A 15,346-nucleotide genomic window follows, 5' to 3' on the forward strand; every position below is an offset into this window, starting at 1 on the left:
TATTTCAGATGCTGAACATAGCAGCCCTGCCCAGGCTTGCCTCATGGTAGCTATGGTGGAAGAGGACATGTGCCTAACTAAGGATGTGCAAGTGAGAGAGTCTTTGAAGAATCAGCTGATGAGACAGAGAAGTATGGATCAGGGGGCTGTAGAAGATGATTTTTTATTCTTTTTTACAATTTCCTATATTTTTTAACTTTTTTTTTTTTTTTTTTTTTTTAAATCTGGGGGGACATGTGCAGATTTGTTAGAAAGGCATACTGTGTGATGCTGAGGTTTGAGATATGATTGAACCCATCACCCAGATAGAAAGCATAGTACCCAATAGGGAGTCTTTTGCTCCTTGTTGCCTCTCCTCTCTCCCCTCTTCAGTGTCCACAGTGTCTATTGGGAACAAGTGAACCCAATGTTTAGTTCTCACGTACAGGTGAGAAAATGCAGTATTTGGTCTTCAGTTTCTGCCTCAGTTCACTTAGGATAATGGCCTCCAGCTGCATCCAGGTTGCTGGAAAGAACATAATTTCATTAGTTTTTATGGCTGTATAGTATTCCATGGTAATATGATTTAGATCTGTGTCTCTTCCCAAATCTCATGTCGAATTGTATTCCCCAGTGTTGCAAGTGGAGCCTGATGGGAGGTGATTGGATCATGGAGGTAGTTGCTCATGAATGGTTTAGCACCACCCCCTTGGTGCTGTTCTTGTGATAGTGAGTTCTCATGAGATTCAGTTGTTTAAAAGTGTGTGGCACCTCCCCCCTACCATTCCCCCTGTTTCAACCATGTGAAGTGCTGACTCACCCTTCACCTTCTACTATCTCTCCTGAGGCCTCCCTAGAAACCAACCAGGGGCCAGCATCATGCTTCCTGTATAGCCTGCAGAACTGTGAGTCAATTAAACCTCTTTTCTTTATAAATTACCAAGTCTCGAGTATTTCTTTATAGCAATGTGAGAACAGACTAATACACATGGTGTACATATAGGATATTTTAATGCAATCCATGATTGATGGGTACCTGGATTAATTCCATGTCTCTGCTATTGTGAATAGCACTGCAATGAACCTACAGGTGCATGTGTCTTTTTGCAAGAATGACTTATTTTTCTTTGCGTATATACCTAGTAATGGGATTGCTGGGTTGAATGATAGTTCAACTCTTAGTTCTTTCATGAATCTCCAAACTGCTTTCCACAATGGCTGGACTAATGTACATTCCAACCAACAGTGTATGGGTCCACTTTTATCCACACCCTTACTAACATCTGTCCTTCTTTGACTTTTTAACAAAAGCTATTCTGATTGATGTGAAATGCTAGCTCACTGTGGTTTTTGAGAAGTGTCTGTTCGTGTCTTTTGCCCATTTTTTAATAGGGTTATTTGTTTTTTGCTTTTTGAATTTTATCCACACCTTCACCAACATCTGCTATTTTTATAGATTCTGGATATTAGACTTTGTAAGATGCATAGTTTGTAAAAATTTCTCCCATTCTGTAGGTTGTCTGCTTACTCCCTTGTTTCTCTTGCTTTGTATAAGTTCTTTGGTTTAATTAGGTATCACTTAACATTTTTGTTTCTGTTGCAATTGCTTTTGAGGACTTCAGTCATGAATTATTTGTCAAGGCCAATCCTGAGATGGATATTTCCTAGGTTTTCTTCTAAGATTTTTACAGTTTAACATCTTAAATTTAAGTTTTAATTCATCTGGAGTTAATTTTTGTATATGGTAATAAGTAAGAGTCCAGTTTGATTCTTGTGCATATGGCTAGCCAGCTATCCCAGTATCGTTTATTGAATAGGGAGTCTTTTCCCCATTGCGTATTTTTGTCAAGTCAAAGATCGGATGGTTGTAGGCATGCAGCTTTATTTCTGGTGAGTTCTTTATCCTGGTCCATTGGTCTATCTGCCTGTTTTTGTACTAGTATCATGCTGTTTTGGTTACTGTAGCCTCATGTTATAGTTTGAAGTCGGGTAATGTAGAACTTCTGGCTTTGTTCTTTTTACTTAGGATTCTTCTGACTATTTGGGCTCTTTTTTGGTTCCATTTGAATGTTAGCACTTTTTTCTAATTCTTTGGAAAAAAAACACTGATAATTTGATAGGAATGGTACTGAATATGTAAATTACTTTCAGCAGTACATCATTTTAATAATATTGATTCTTCCAATCCATGAACATGGAACATTTTTTCATTTATTTGTGTCTTCTGTTGATTTCTTTCAGCAGTGTTCTGTAGTTCTTCTGACATAGATCTTTTACCTCCTTGGTTAGCTATATTCCTACGTATTTTATTATTTTTCTGAGTATTGTAACCGCGATTGTGTTCTTGATTTGTCTCTCATCTTAAACAATTGGTTCCCATGGTATTTGGAGACATTGTAAACAATATGGAGCCCATCAGAAGCTAAATCTCAGCCTTAACACTCTCTCGCCAGGATAATCCCAGAGGCTGATTGGCTTTAGGTCTGGATTCCAGGTTCTACTGCAGGGGCTGGTCAGTGGTGGGAAGCCCCTGACACTGAAGGGAGTAAGAGCAAATTGTGGGGCAGGGCTTGTCTAACCTGACCATAGTCATCTAGGTGTAGACAGTGTCCCCATCCTGAAATAATAAGCTACACTGTCGTTTTTCTCTCTGTCTTTATCAGCATTTTCAGCACCGCTGTTGAAATCTATTTCCAAATTCCATTAGGATAAATGAACATAGAGGTTAGATTCATGATCAACCTAAATGCTCATAAATGACAGATTGGAAAAGGAAAATGTGGTACATATACACCATGGAATCCTATACAACCATAAAAAGAATGAAATCATATCTTTGCAGGAAAATGGATGGAGCTGGAAGCCATTATCCTTAGCAAACTAACGCAGAAACAGAAAACCAAATACCACATGTTCTCACTTGTAAGTGGAAGCTAAATAATGAGATCTCATGAACATAAAGGGAACAACAGACACTGGTATCTACTTGAGGGTGGAGGGTAGGAGGAGGCAGAGAAGAAAAAAAGATAGCTGTCGGGTACTAGGCTTAATACCTGGGTGATGAAATAATCTGTACAACAACCCCTGTTAACAGGAGTTCACCTATGTAATAAATCTTCGCATATACTCCCAAACCTAAAATAAAAGTTAGGATACAATAAATAAAAATTTTTTAAAAGAGACTAGATTCACTAAGGGTGACCGAGAGATTCCAGAGCATCACACAGCTTAAATTCCCTGATACAGTGACTTCATCTCATTTCTTCAGGTACATTTTACTTGCCTTTTCAATACAGAAAACAGTTCCTTAAATTGAAATATCAAGGGAGGGAATGTAATTCTTTGTCTTGCTCTCTGGTAGCAGGATATGTTTAACTCAAATATTTACAACTGCCTTTCTACTCCTCCCCTTTTAAATGAAATTTAGTGTTTATGTCTATGAGCCTCAAATCTCACATTGTAAAAGCACCTAATTTATACTTTAAAGTGATTTAATGGGCAGGAAATCGCTAAGCATTATTTGCTAATCTGCTCTCATCTAACCATAAATATTCTTATTTTCCTTCTCCCCAGGAGCTGGCAGAGTTAAAATTCCTATAATTAAATGTTGTTTAGTAATTGTCTATCTCTATATATAGTACTAATGAAATGTTGTAAAGTAGGTCTCTCAAACTAGAATTTTTTTTTTTGACCACTGAATCCCAGGGGTGGCACATATTAGAGATGTGTGTATAATTGGCAGCATTTGAGGGAAGATAATTCCTATGTGGAAAAAGAGAGGTTGACGATGCTTTTCTCTCATAGGCATAGAAAAACATCATCACCTGGGATAGATCATTTGAAAGCAAAATGGAAACTTTATGATGCCCTGAAAAAGGGTGTCAAATTTCAGTTAGACAAGAGGAACACAGTTTTCAGATCATTGCATAGCATGCTGACCACAGTTAATAAGAATGTATGTTTCAAAATTGCTAAGTGTGTACATTTCAAATTTTCTCATCACAAAAAATGATATGAGGTGTTGGCTATATTAATCAACTTAATTTAATTATTCCACAAGGTATACATATATCAAAACATTACATTTTACCCCATAAATATATGCAGTTGTTATTTGTCAAATGAAAATGTTAAACAAAGGCCCTGTGTGTGGGGTCATTGAATACTATGATTCCAAAGTACAGATAAGGAGTCACAGGTGATGAAATACCGTTTTGCAATGTAATATTTTTTGTAAAAAAAAAAAAAAAAGAAAAAGAAAAAGAAAAAAGAAACTATTTTTCTAAATTGGTAAGATACTTATTAAAATATAAGAAAGATTGAAGTTTTCTCTTAATTATGTTGAGTGCTATAGAATTTGCTTTTGGTTTTTCTAGAAGTATAATAGTCAAGGACATTTTACTTCTTGTCTTGCTTTATGTAGCCTTGCAGGAGTCCACTTGTGTAATCGAAGACATAGATCACAGAGCAATAGAGCTGAATGTCTTATAATATGGAAGAAATACTTTTGGAGACACCAGTTTTATGTATAAGTTTGGAATCCTGAAATGCTATTCATAAGTGTTGGACTGCACATCAGAATGGTTTTTATTATAATACTTTAGTGGACTGCCTAATTCATAATTTAAGCTGAATTAATGAACTTACATCACCTGACTTATTTGCCTGAAGAAAGGCATGGAGAAAAACGTGTGAAATAAAGTAACAAGAAACTCAAATTAAAATCCTATCATACGCTTAAAATTCACATTTTTTAATTGAAGGATGAGAAGGATAGATATTCACAAGCTCTGCTCTAACACCACTGTGTGTCCTTGGAGGATTCATGTGGAGAAAATTACTAGAAATAGGAAAGTATGTTTTACAGAATTCTATTTTTTGCTACCTTTTGTCAGCCTTCTCTGACACACAGTAATTACAAAGGTTTTAAGGGGAAAAGAGACGCATTATTATTTTCTCTTTCCTGTCACACTTTCCCATAAGGACATAAAGCCTTTATTTCGTTATATTTGCATTTACATGGAAGTTTTGAAACTAGCCAACCTATTTTGAGTGTGGGGTCGAATTTTGCAGGTCCATGTTCAAGGACCCCAAGAGGCACTCAGAACTTGTCTTTCCAAACCAGTGTCCTCATTCTCCTCCATCCCCTAAACTCACTTGACAGTTAAGAAAGACCACTCCATTTAGCCTATAAGAGTTTCCCAATAGTTTAGCGTGTATTAAGTAATCTATGCACCTTCTCTGTTTCATGCATTGTAGGAGGATTCCGCACACAAAATAAAATTAGATCCCTTCCTTGCACACAAGGAGATCTCAGTACAGCATAGAGACCAGTGTCTCTTATGCTGCACTTATGCTGCAAATCAGATGAGAACATCATTAAGGAAGCCGCTCACCTGCCTAGGACAGAAGATGTGTTTTTGTTTTTAAGATGGAATCTCAGTCTCTCGCTCATCCTGACGTGCAATCACTGCTCACTGCAGCCTCAAGCTCTGGGGCTCAGGTGATTCTCCCACCTCAGCCTCTTGAGGAGGTGGGACTACAGGTGCATGCCACCATGTCTGGATAATATTTTGCATTTTCTTTTGTAGAGATGGGGTTTCACCTTGTTGCCCAGGCTGGTCTCAAACTCCTGGGCTCAAGTGATCCACCTGCCAAGTGCTGGGATTACAGGCATGAGCCATCACGCCCAGCCTTGAAGTGAGGTTTTGAAGAAGTAGAAATTTTCCAGGAACAAATATGGGGTAAAAGTAAGAAATCTGCATATGGAGCAGCTGCCATATGCCAGGCAATTTTCTCAATTATTTATGTGTTAACTTGTCCTCAAAACAGAATGAGCTGTAAGTACTGTTTTGGTTGTTGCTGTTTGTTAGTTTTATTTTATTTTATAGTGGTAAGAACAATTGACATGAAATCTATTCTCTTCACACATTTTTAAGTGTACGATAATGTGTTGTTAACTGTAAGCACCATGTTGCCCAACAGATCTCTAGGGCTTAGTCATCTCACTGAATTAAACTTCATGCCTCTGGATGAGTAACTCCCCATTTCTGCCTCCTCCCAGCCCCTGACAACCTCCATTTCATTATTTGAGTCTACAAATGTGAGTATTTTAGATATCTCATATAAGTGGAATTATGTGATATTTGTCCCTCCATTACTGACTTATTTTGCTTACTCTAATGTTCTCCAGTTCACCTATGTTGTTACAAACATCAAAATTTCCTTTCTTCTTAAAGATTAAATCCTATTCCGTTGTATGAATGTAGCACACTTTCTTTATTCAGTCATCAGCTGTCTGACACTTAGGTTGTTTCTGCATCTTGACTATTGTTAATAGTGCCGCAGTGAACATCCCACATGGGGAGGCTAATATCTTTTTGAGATCCCAAGTTCTACCCTTTTGTATAAACACCCAGAAGTGGGATTGCTGGACCACATGGTAGTTCTATTTTTAAAGTTTTGAGGAACTTGGATGTTGTTTTCCATAGAGACCTCCCCATTTTTCATTACCACCAGCTGTGTGCGAAAGTTGCAATTTCTCCACACCCTCACCAGCTCATGCCACCATACACACACACACACACACACACACACCCCTATCTATCTACCCATCTGTTCGTATCTATATGCATATATAGATTAGCCATCCTAACAGGTATGAGATGATACCTCATTGTAGTTTTGATTTGCATTTCTCCAATAATCTTTCCAATCACCTGTTGGCCATGTGTATGCCTTGTTTGAAGAAATGTCTATTCATGTCCTTGACTCATTTTTAAAAATCAGGTCATTAGTTTGTTTCAGTTAGTTTGTTTTTGCTATTAATAATTATCTCAAGCTTCTAGGCAAATAGCCAAGGCTCTCACTGCTCATTTTAGTCAGCAGCACCTGCCCATTCACAGTAACCACACAGAAGGGTTAATTCATATTTCAAACTCATTATTCATCTCTTGGATCTTAATAGTTTTGTACTTTTTCTCCAGAGTATTCATCTCAATAGAGCTAGCTAATCAGGTTTAGGTTTTCATTAAACAGCTGTCATTTGCTTGCTAGCTCTGTGGCAACTTGATGTTAGATTAAATTTTAATTTAGTCTAGGCTGGATAAAAAGTATCTTTCAAACAACAAAGAACCACTGTTAGCAGGTTACAGTTGTAATTAAGCAGAGGCTGACTGAAATACACATAGATTCACACACAGGGGAATGATTAGGGATAAACACATAAAATCATTATTCAGTCTTGCAGCCTGATTGTGGGAATAAGCTTAGGGTAGAAGAGGACAAAATATTTTAACTCCTCCTACCTTCTCCTCCTCCTTCTCCTCCTTCTCCTCCTGTCTCCTACCCTCCTCCTCCTTCTCCTCCTCCATCCTCCTTCTCCATCCGGATCCTCCAAGTTGCTCCTGCAGCTCACTTCTCCTCCCTCTGTCCTTCTCCTCCTTCTCCTCCTTCTGTCCTCCTCCTCCTTCTCCTCCTCTTCCTCCTCCTCCTCCTTTTCCTCCTCCCCCTCCTTCTCCTCCTCCTCCTTTTCCTCCCTCTGTCCTCCTCCTCCTCCTTCTGTCCTCCTCCTCCTTCTCCTCCTCCTTCTCTCCCTCCTTCTCCTCCTCCTTCTGTCCTCCTGTTCTCCTCTCCTCCTCCCTTTCCCTCTCCTCCTATTTCATTTTATCCTCCTCCTTCTACTCTGTCACTACCATCATCTTTAAATTCTCTTCTCTGTTTTTGTTTCATTTTAAATCATTTCTATTGATGTATCTTTAAGTTTACTTCAAATTATATACATTTATACAAAAGTATATACATTTACTATAAATACTATAATGCCTTTTATATTATCTAATCTGCTGTTAATCCTGGATATTTTTATCTCAGATATTATAATTTTTACCTCTAGAATCTTGAGTCTTTTTGTTTTTCTTCCATGTTTCCACTTAATTTTTGAAACAATTAAAATAAAATTATAACTATTTTAATGTCCTTGTATGCCATTTCCTTCATCTGTGTAAGTTCTGGGACGACTTTTAAAAAAAAAAGTTTAATTTCAACTTTCATTTTAGATTCAGACAGTACATGTGCAGAATTGTTATTTGAGAACATTGTGTGACGCTGAGGTTTGGGATAAGGACCCCATCACCCAGATAGTGAGCACAGTACCTGATACGTAGTTTAGCCCACCCTGCCTCCACCCTCTAGTAGTCCACAGTGCCTGTTGTTCCCATATTTTATGCCCATGTGTGCTCTATGTCCACTTGTAAGTGAGAAGATGCAGTATTTGGTTTTCCATCTCCCAGGCTCAAGCAATCCTTCCACCTCAGCCCCCACCCCAAAGTAGCTGGGACAGCAAGTGCACACCACTATGCCTACCTCATTTTTGTTTTCTTTTCTTTTTTTCTTTTGTTTTCTTTTTTTCTTTCCTTTTTTTTTTTTTTTTTTTTTTTGTAGAGACAGGGTTTCACTATGTTTCCCAAACTGGTCTTGAATGCCTAAACTCAAGCAATCCACCCGCCTTGGCCTCCCAAAGTGCTGGGCTAGAGGCATGAGCCACTGCATCTGGCCAATTTCATTCCTTTTTATGGCTGCATAGTATGCCATGGTGCATATGTTCCATATTTTCTTTATTCACTCTACTATTGATGGGCACCTGCGTTAATTCTATTTCTTTACTGTTGTGAGTAGTATAGTGATGAATACACAAGTGCATATGTGTTTTGGTAGAATGATTTATTTTCTTTTGGGTATATGCAAGGTAATGGGATTGCTGGGTCAGATGGTAACTCTGTTTTAAGTTCTTTGAGAGATCTCCAGCCTGCTTTCCACAGTGGCTGAACTAATTTACATTCCCACCAACACTGTATAAGTATTTCCCTTTTCTCCTCAGCCTCATCAGCATAAGTTGATTTTTGGCATTTTAATAATAGTCGTTGTGACTGGTTTGAGATGGCATCTCATTGTGGCTTTGATTTGTATTTCTCTGATGATTAGTGATGACAAGCATTTTTTAATACATTTGTTGGCCACTTGTGTGTCTTCCTTTTAGACATGACTGTTCATGTCCTTTGCTCGTTTTTAATGGAATTATTTGTTTTTGAATTGTTGCCTTATAAGTTCCTTATAAATGCTGTATATTAGACATTTTTGGATGCATGGTTTGCAAATATCATCTCCCATTCTGCAGATTCTCTGTTTCCTCTATTGATAGTTGCTATTTCTGTGCAGAGGCCCAATGGTTTAATTAGATCTCACTTGTCTATTTTTCTTTTTGCTGAAGTGCCTTTGGGAACTTAGCCAAAAATTATTTGCCAAGGCCAATGTTGAGAAGAGTATTTCCCAGTTTGTCCTCCAGGATTTTTACAGTTTTATGTCTTACATTTAAATCCTAAATCCATATTGAGTTAATTTTCTATATGGTAAAATACAGGGCATCCAGCTTCAATGTTCTGCATATGGCTACCCAGTTATTCCAGTACCATTATTCAGCAATAGGGAGTCCTTTCCCCATTGCTTGTTTTGGCCAGTTCTGTCAAGGATCAGATAATTGTGAATGTGCAGCTTTATTTCTGAGTTTTGTATTCTTATTCATTGGTTCATATGTTTGTTTTTGTACCAGTACCATGCTGTTTTTGTTACTGTGGCTTTATAATATAGTTTGAAATCAAATAGTGTGATACCCCTGGCTTTGTTCTTTTTGCTTAGGATTGCTTTGGCTATTTGTGTGCTTTTTTGGTTCCATATACATTTTAGAGTAGTTTCCTCTAATTCTGTAAAAAATGGCATTGTAGTTCTATAGAAATAGCATTTAATCCATAAATTGCTTTGGACATTATAGCTACTTTAATGATATTGGTTCTTCCAGTCTATGGACATGGAATGGTTTTCCATTTATTTGTAATGACTCTGATTTCTTTCAGCAGTGTTTTGTAGTTCTCCTTGTAGAGATCATTGATCTCTTTGACTAGGTGTATGCCCAGGGATTTCATGTTCTGTAATTGTAAGTTGGATTGGGTTCTTGATTGCACTCTCAGCCTAAATGTTGTTAGTGTATAGAAGTGCTACTGATTTTTGTACATTGACTTTGTACCTGAAACTTTACTAAAGTCACTTACAAATTATAGGAGCCTTTTGGCAGACTCTAGTATTTTCTAGGTATGAAATTATATTGTCAGCAAAGAGAGATAGTTTTATATTTTATATTTTCTTTTCCTATTTGGTTGCCTTTTATCCCTTATTCTTGTCTGATTGCTCTAGTTAGGACTACCAGTACTAAGTTGAATAGGAGGGCTAAGAATGGGCATTCTTATCTTATTCTAGCTCTCAGTGGGAACGGCTCTAGCTTTTGTCCATTCAGCATGATGATAGGTATGGGTTTGTCATAGACGGCCCTATTAGTTTGAGGTATATTCCTTTGATGCCTAGTCTGTTGAGAGTTTTTATTATAAAGGGATGTTTGATCTTATTGAAAGCTTTTTTGTGTGTCTACTGAGATGATTATATGGTTTTTGCTTTTGATTCTGTTTATGTAGTGAATGACATTTATTGATTTGTGTATATTGAACTAGCCTTGCATCCCAGGAATAAAGCATAAAGCCTACTTGATAGTAGTGTATTAACATTTTGATGTTCTGCTGGATTAGGTTGGCTAGTATTTTGTTGAGGATTTGTGTGTCTATGTTCATGAGGGATTTTTTATTGATCTGAAGTTTTCTTTTTTTACTTTGTGTTTGCTAGATTTTAGTATCAGTCTGATGTTGGGTTCATAGAATGAGTGAGTGTGAAGCCCTCTTCGATTTTTTGCAATGCTTTCAGTAGGATTGGTATCAGTTCTTTTTACATCTGGTAGAATTCAGCTGTGAATCCATATGGTTCAGTGCTTTTTTGGTTTGTAGGTTATCTATTACTGATTCAATTTCACAAGTTGATATTGGTCTATTTACGGTTTCAATCTCTTCCTGATTTAATCTTGGAAGACTCTGTGCTTCCAGGAATCTATTCACTTTCTCTAGACTTTCTCATTTGTGTGCACAGTTATTCATAGTAATCTCTAACTGTTGGGAACAGGACTCAAAATCTGGTCATAAACTGGCCCCAAAACTGGCCATAAACAAAATCTCTGCAGCACTGTGACATACTCATGATGGCCTTGATGCCCACGCTGGAAGGTTGTCGATTTACCAGAATGAGGGCAAGGAACACCTGGTCCACCCAGGGCAGAAAACCGCTTAAGGCATTCTTAAACCACAAACAATAGCATGAGCGATCTGTGCCTTAAGGATATGTTCATGCTGCAGACAGCTAGCCAGAGCCCATCCCTTTATTTTGGCCCATCCCTTTATTTCCTGTAAAGAATACTTTCAGTAAATCTTATGACCGACTTGCTGTCAATAAATATGTGGGTAAATCTCTGTTCAAGGCTCTCAGCTCTGAAGGCTGTGAGACCCCTGATTTCCCACTCCATACTCTGTATTTCTGTATGTGTGTCTTTAATTCCTCTAGCGCCACTGGGTTAGGGTCTCCATGACCAAGCTGGTCTTGGCACTAAGAATCTTTTTTATTTCTGTAAAATCACTTGTAATACCGCCTTTGTTGTTTCCAATTGTGCTTATTTGAATCTTTTCTTTCTTTTTATTTGATAATCTAGCTAGGGGTCTATCAATCTTATTTATTTTTTTCAAATAACCAACTCTTAGTTTTATTCATCTTTGTATGGATGTTTGCATCTCAATTCCATTAGGTTGTCTAATTTTAGTAATTTCTTTTATTCAAACAGCTCTGGTGTTGGTTTGTTCTTTTTTTATTGTTCCTTTAGGTGCAAAGTTAGATTGTTAATTTGGTAAGTTTCTAACTTCTTGATGAAGGCATTTAGGGCTATGAAGTTTCCTCTTAACACTGCTTTGGCTGCATCCCAGAGATTTTGGTAAGTTGTGTCCTTATTTTTGTTAATTTCAAATAACATTTCTCCTGTCTTAATTTAAATCTTCATCCAGGAATTATTCGTAAGTTATTTTGTTTTCATGTAGTTGTGTGTTTTGAGAGATCTTCTTGGTGTTTTCTGTTTTTATTGTAGTGTCATTCAACTGTGTGCTCGATATTCTTTCAATTTATTTGAATTTATTGAGGCTTGCTTTAAGACTAATCATGTAGTTTATCTTAGACTATGCTCCTTTTTGCAGATGAGAATATATATTCTATGGTTGTTGGGTGGAATGTTCTGTAGATGTCTATTAGGTCCTATTGTTCAAATGTCAAGTTTAAGTCCAGAGTTTCTTTGTTAATTTTTTGCCTCAGTGATATGTCTAATGCTGTCAGTGGTGTGTTAAAGACTCCCACTATTATTGCCTGGTTGCCTAAGTTATTCATAGGCCAAGAAGTTGTTTTATGAATCTGGGTGCTCTCTTGAAGATGGTTGGGTCTTGTTTCTTTGTCCTGCCTGATGCTCTATGTCTTTTAAGTAGGGGTGTTATAGCCCTTTTACATTGAAGTTCACTATTGATATGTGTAATTTTAATCCTGTCATTGTTTGGTTAGTTGGTGGCAATGGTGGCATATATATGTATATGGTGGTGGGTGTGTATATATATATGTATATATACACACACACATATATATACACAATATATACATATATACATATATATACACACATATATACTATATATACATATCTGTATATGTATATATTGTGTATATATGTGTGTTTGTATATATATGCATATTTAGGATGGTTAAGGCTTCTTGTTGGATTATACTCTATCATTATATAATTCCCTTCATTGTCCTGCTTAATTTTTATTGGCTTAAAATCTGTTTTATCTACTATAACAATAGTGACTTCTGCTCTTTTTTGTTTTCTGTTTGCATAATAGATCTTACACCACCCTTTTACTTTGATCCTGTTGGTGCCATTCCATGTGAGATGGGTCTCTTGAAGATGGTTGGGTCTTGTCTCTTTATCCTGCCTGATGCTCTGTCTTTTAAGTGGGGGTGTTCAGCCCTTTTACATTGAAGTTTAGTACAGATATGTGTAATTTTAATCCTGTCATTGTGTTGTTAGTTGGTTGTTATATAGACCTGAGCATATAGTTGCTTTATTGTGCTTGTGGGCTATGTGCTTAAGCATGCTTTTGTGGTAGCAGGTGTCATTGTTTCAAACCCATGTTCAGCACTCCATTAAAGACTTCTTGTAAGGTTGGTCTACTTGAAATATATTCCCTCAGCATTTACTTGTCAGAGGAGGATTTTATTTGTCCTTCACTTCTGAAACTTAGTTCCTTTGTGTATCCTTGCATCTGCAACTGTGTTCTCAGGTGCGAAGGGGAGAGAGGTTACCCTCTCACACCACATCTGCTTATGAGTCTTGGAGGAGTCACCTCTGATAACTGGCATTGTGCCTACAATTTTGTTGTTGTTGTCATGTTTTTCATGCCATGGGGCTCCTTTGGTGAGAGGTCTGATAGGGAAATAGGCCACACCTTTACCACACCAACCCTGTGTAGGGAGGCATGCCTGGGTCCCAAACCAGCCCACAAACCTGTGTGACTCATACCTTTCAGTTTTCTGAGAGTGTGGGCTCCTCCCTGATTGAAGTCCCAGCTCAGCACTCTTCAGCTGCAGGCTGCAGCCATGGGGCACCAGGACCTGCTCACAATTCCCTCCTTTAGATGTTCTGAGTTGCTTTCTAGGTGCAGTTGGAGATCTGAAGGGCTCAAGGCTGCTGGAAGGCACTCAGGTGGAGCAAATTTACCCAGGCTGGGCGGTGGAGGCTGTACCATGAACATGCCCTTACAGAGTAGCCAGGGAGGGTCCCTGGGAGGGGCTGGTGGGAAAGCATATCTGCAGGACAGATATGCCTCAGCCCCACAGAGAAACAGATCATGCTTTCTCTCTGGCAGTTAGTTGATGCCAGGGCCTCTCAGAGGGAGACTGGCAGCCCTTGGGGTGGGTGCTTATAGCTGGGCTCCACCAGAGCTGATTCACACTCTAAGGTCCTTGGCTGTGTGCCTGCTGCAACTTCAACTCCATCTAATCCCTGGGGAGATGTCCCTGCCAGCTCATGCATTCGTAGGGGTGTGGGATGCCTTACAGCAGCTAGGATGTGCTAAGAGTGAGCAGTTCCCCAGTCCCTTCATTCACCCTTCTTCAGGTACTGCTTGAGGCCAGGAGCTAGACATAGCATTCAGGAATCCCACACAGGGTTCCCAGTTTTTACCCTGTTCAGCCTCAGTAACCGAGTCTTTTCTCCATTCTCATGTGGCATTTTCTCTCTGAAAATCTGTACAAATTATGTTGGTGTAGTCAAAATCATGGTCTCTCTCTGTGAGAGCAGCACTCCCCAGTTGCATCTAGCCGGCCATCATGGAGAAAGTCTCTGGGTTGATTTCTATTGTGATTTTTCTTCTCTTTTTGGATACTATTTTCCTTTTTTTTAAAACATGTCTGGTAATTGTTTATTGAATGCAAGACATTGTTGAGTGTTGGATATTTTTACCTTGTTGAGTGTTGGATATTTTTGCATTCTTATAAGCATTTTTACAATCTGTTTTGCAATAAAGTTATTTAACCATTTTTGACATGGTTTTTATAATTTGGCAGGTAAAACTGGGGCAGCTTTTATTCTAAGGCTAATTATTTCCCACGACTGAGGTAAGAATCTTCTGAGCATTCTACCAAATGAACCATGAGCTTGAATCTTAGTTTGTGATAATTAAGGAAGTTTCTCTCTTCTGGCTAAAAACTCACATTGAAAAAAGTCTAGTATTTGTATTTTTTCTGTTTCCTAATGCCTAGTTTGATGCTTTTGAGCAGCATCTTTAGTCAAGATGCTGTTAGTTGCAAATGATAGAAAGTTCAATTCACAATGACTTAAACAAATTGGTTCCCATATCACAGGGGTAACAGGCTTCAGATTCAGTGTGACCCAGCATCTCAGGTATTGATTCACAAGAATGTGACTCTTTCTACCTCTTAACCCTGTGTTTCTTGATTTGGAATTTACTCCCAGAAATCCCTTTATCTTAAAAGGCTCCTAGCACCTCCCAACCTGCATCCATATAGTTTAGAAAGCCCAGGGAAAAGATAAATTATATATTTATTTGTCTTCAAAATAGTTCTGGACAATGTTTTGGGATTTAATCTCACTGATATGTCTTGGGTTGCCTGATTATACCTGTGGATCATTGTGGATATATGGAATATTCTGATATTATTATTTATCAGGTTTGCATCATATGTCCAATTTAAAACCTGAGTAGATGAAATGAACCCAGTCTCATTCAGGATACATGTGCTGATAATGGAAAAAAACAGTATCTGAAAGAAAACCACAGTGGTGTTGTTAAGATATGGCAAGTGAGACTGCATAGACAAAAGCAAT

The sequence above is a fragment of the Papio anubis genome, chromosome 9, assembly GCF_008728515.1.
Source record: "Papio anubis isolate 15944 chromosome 9, Panubis1.0, whole genome shotgun sequence".
Taxonomy (NCBI): Eukaryota; Metazoa; Chordata; class Mammalia; order Primates; family Cercopithecidae; genus Papio; species Papio anubis.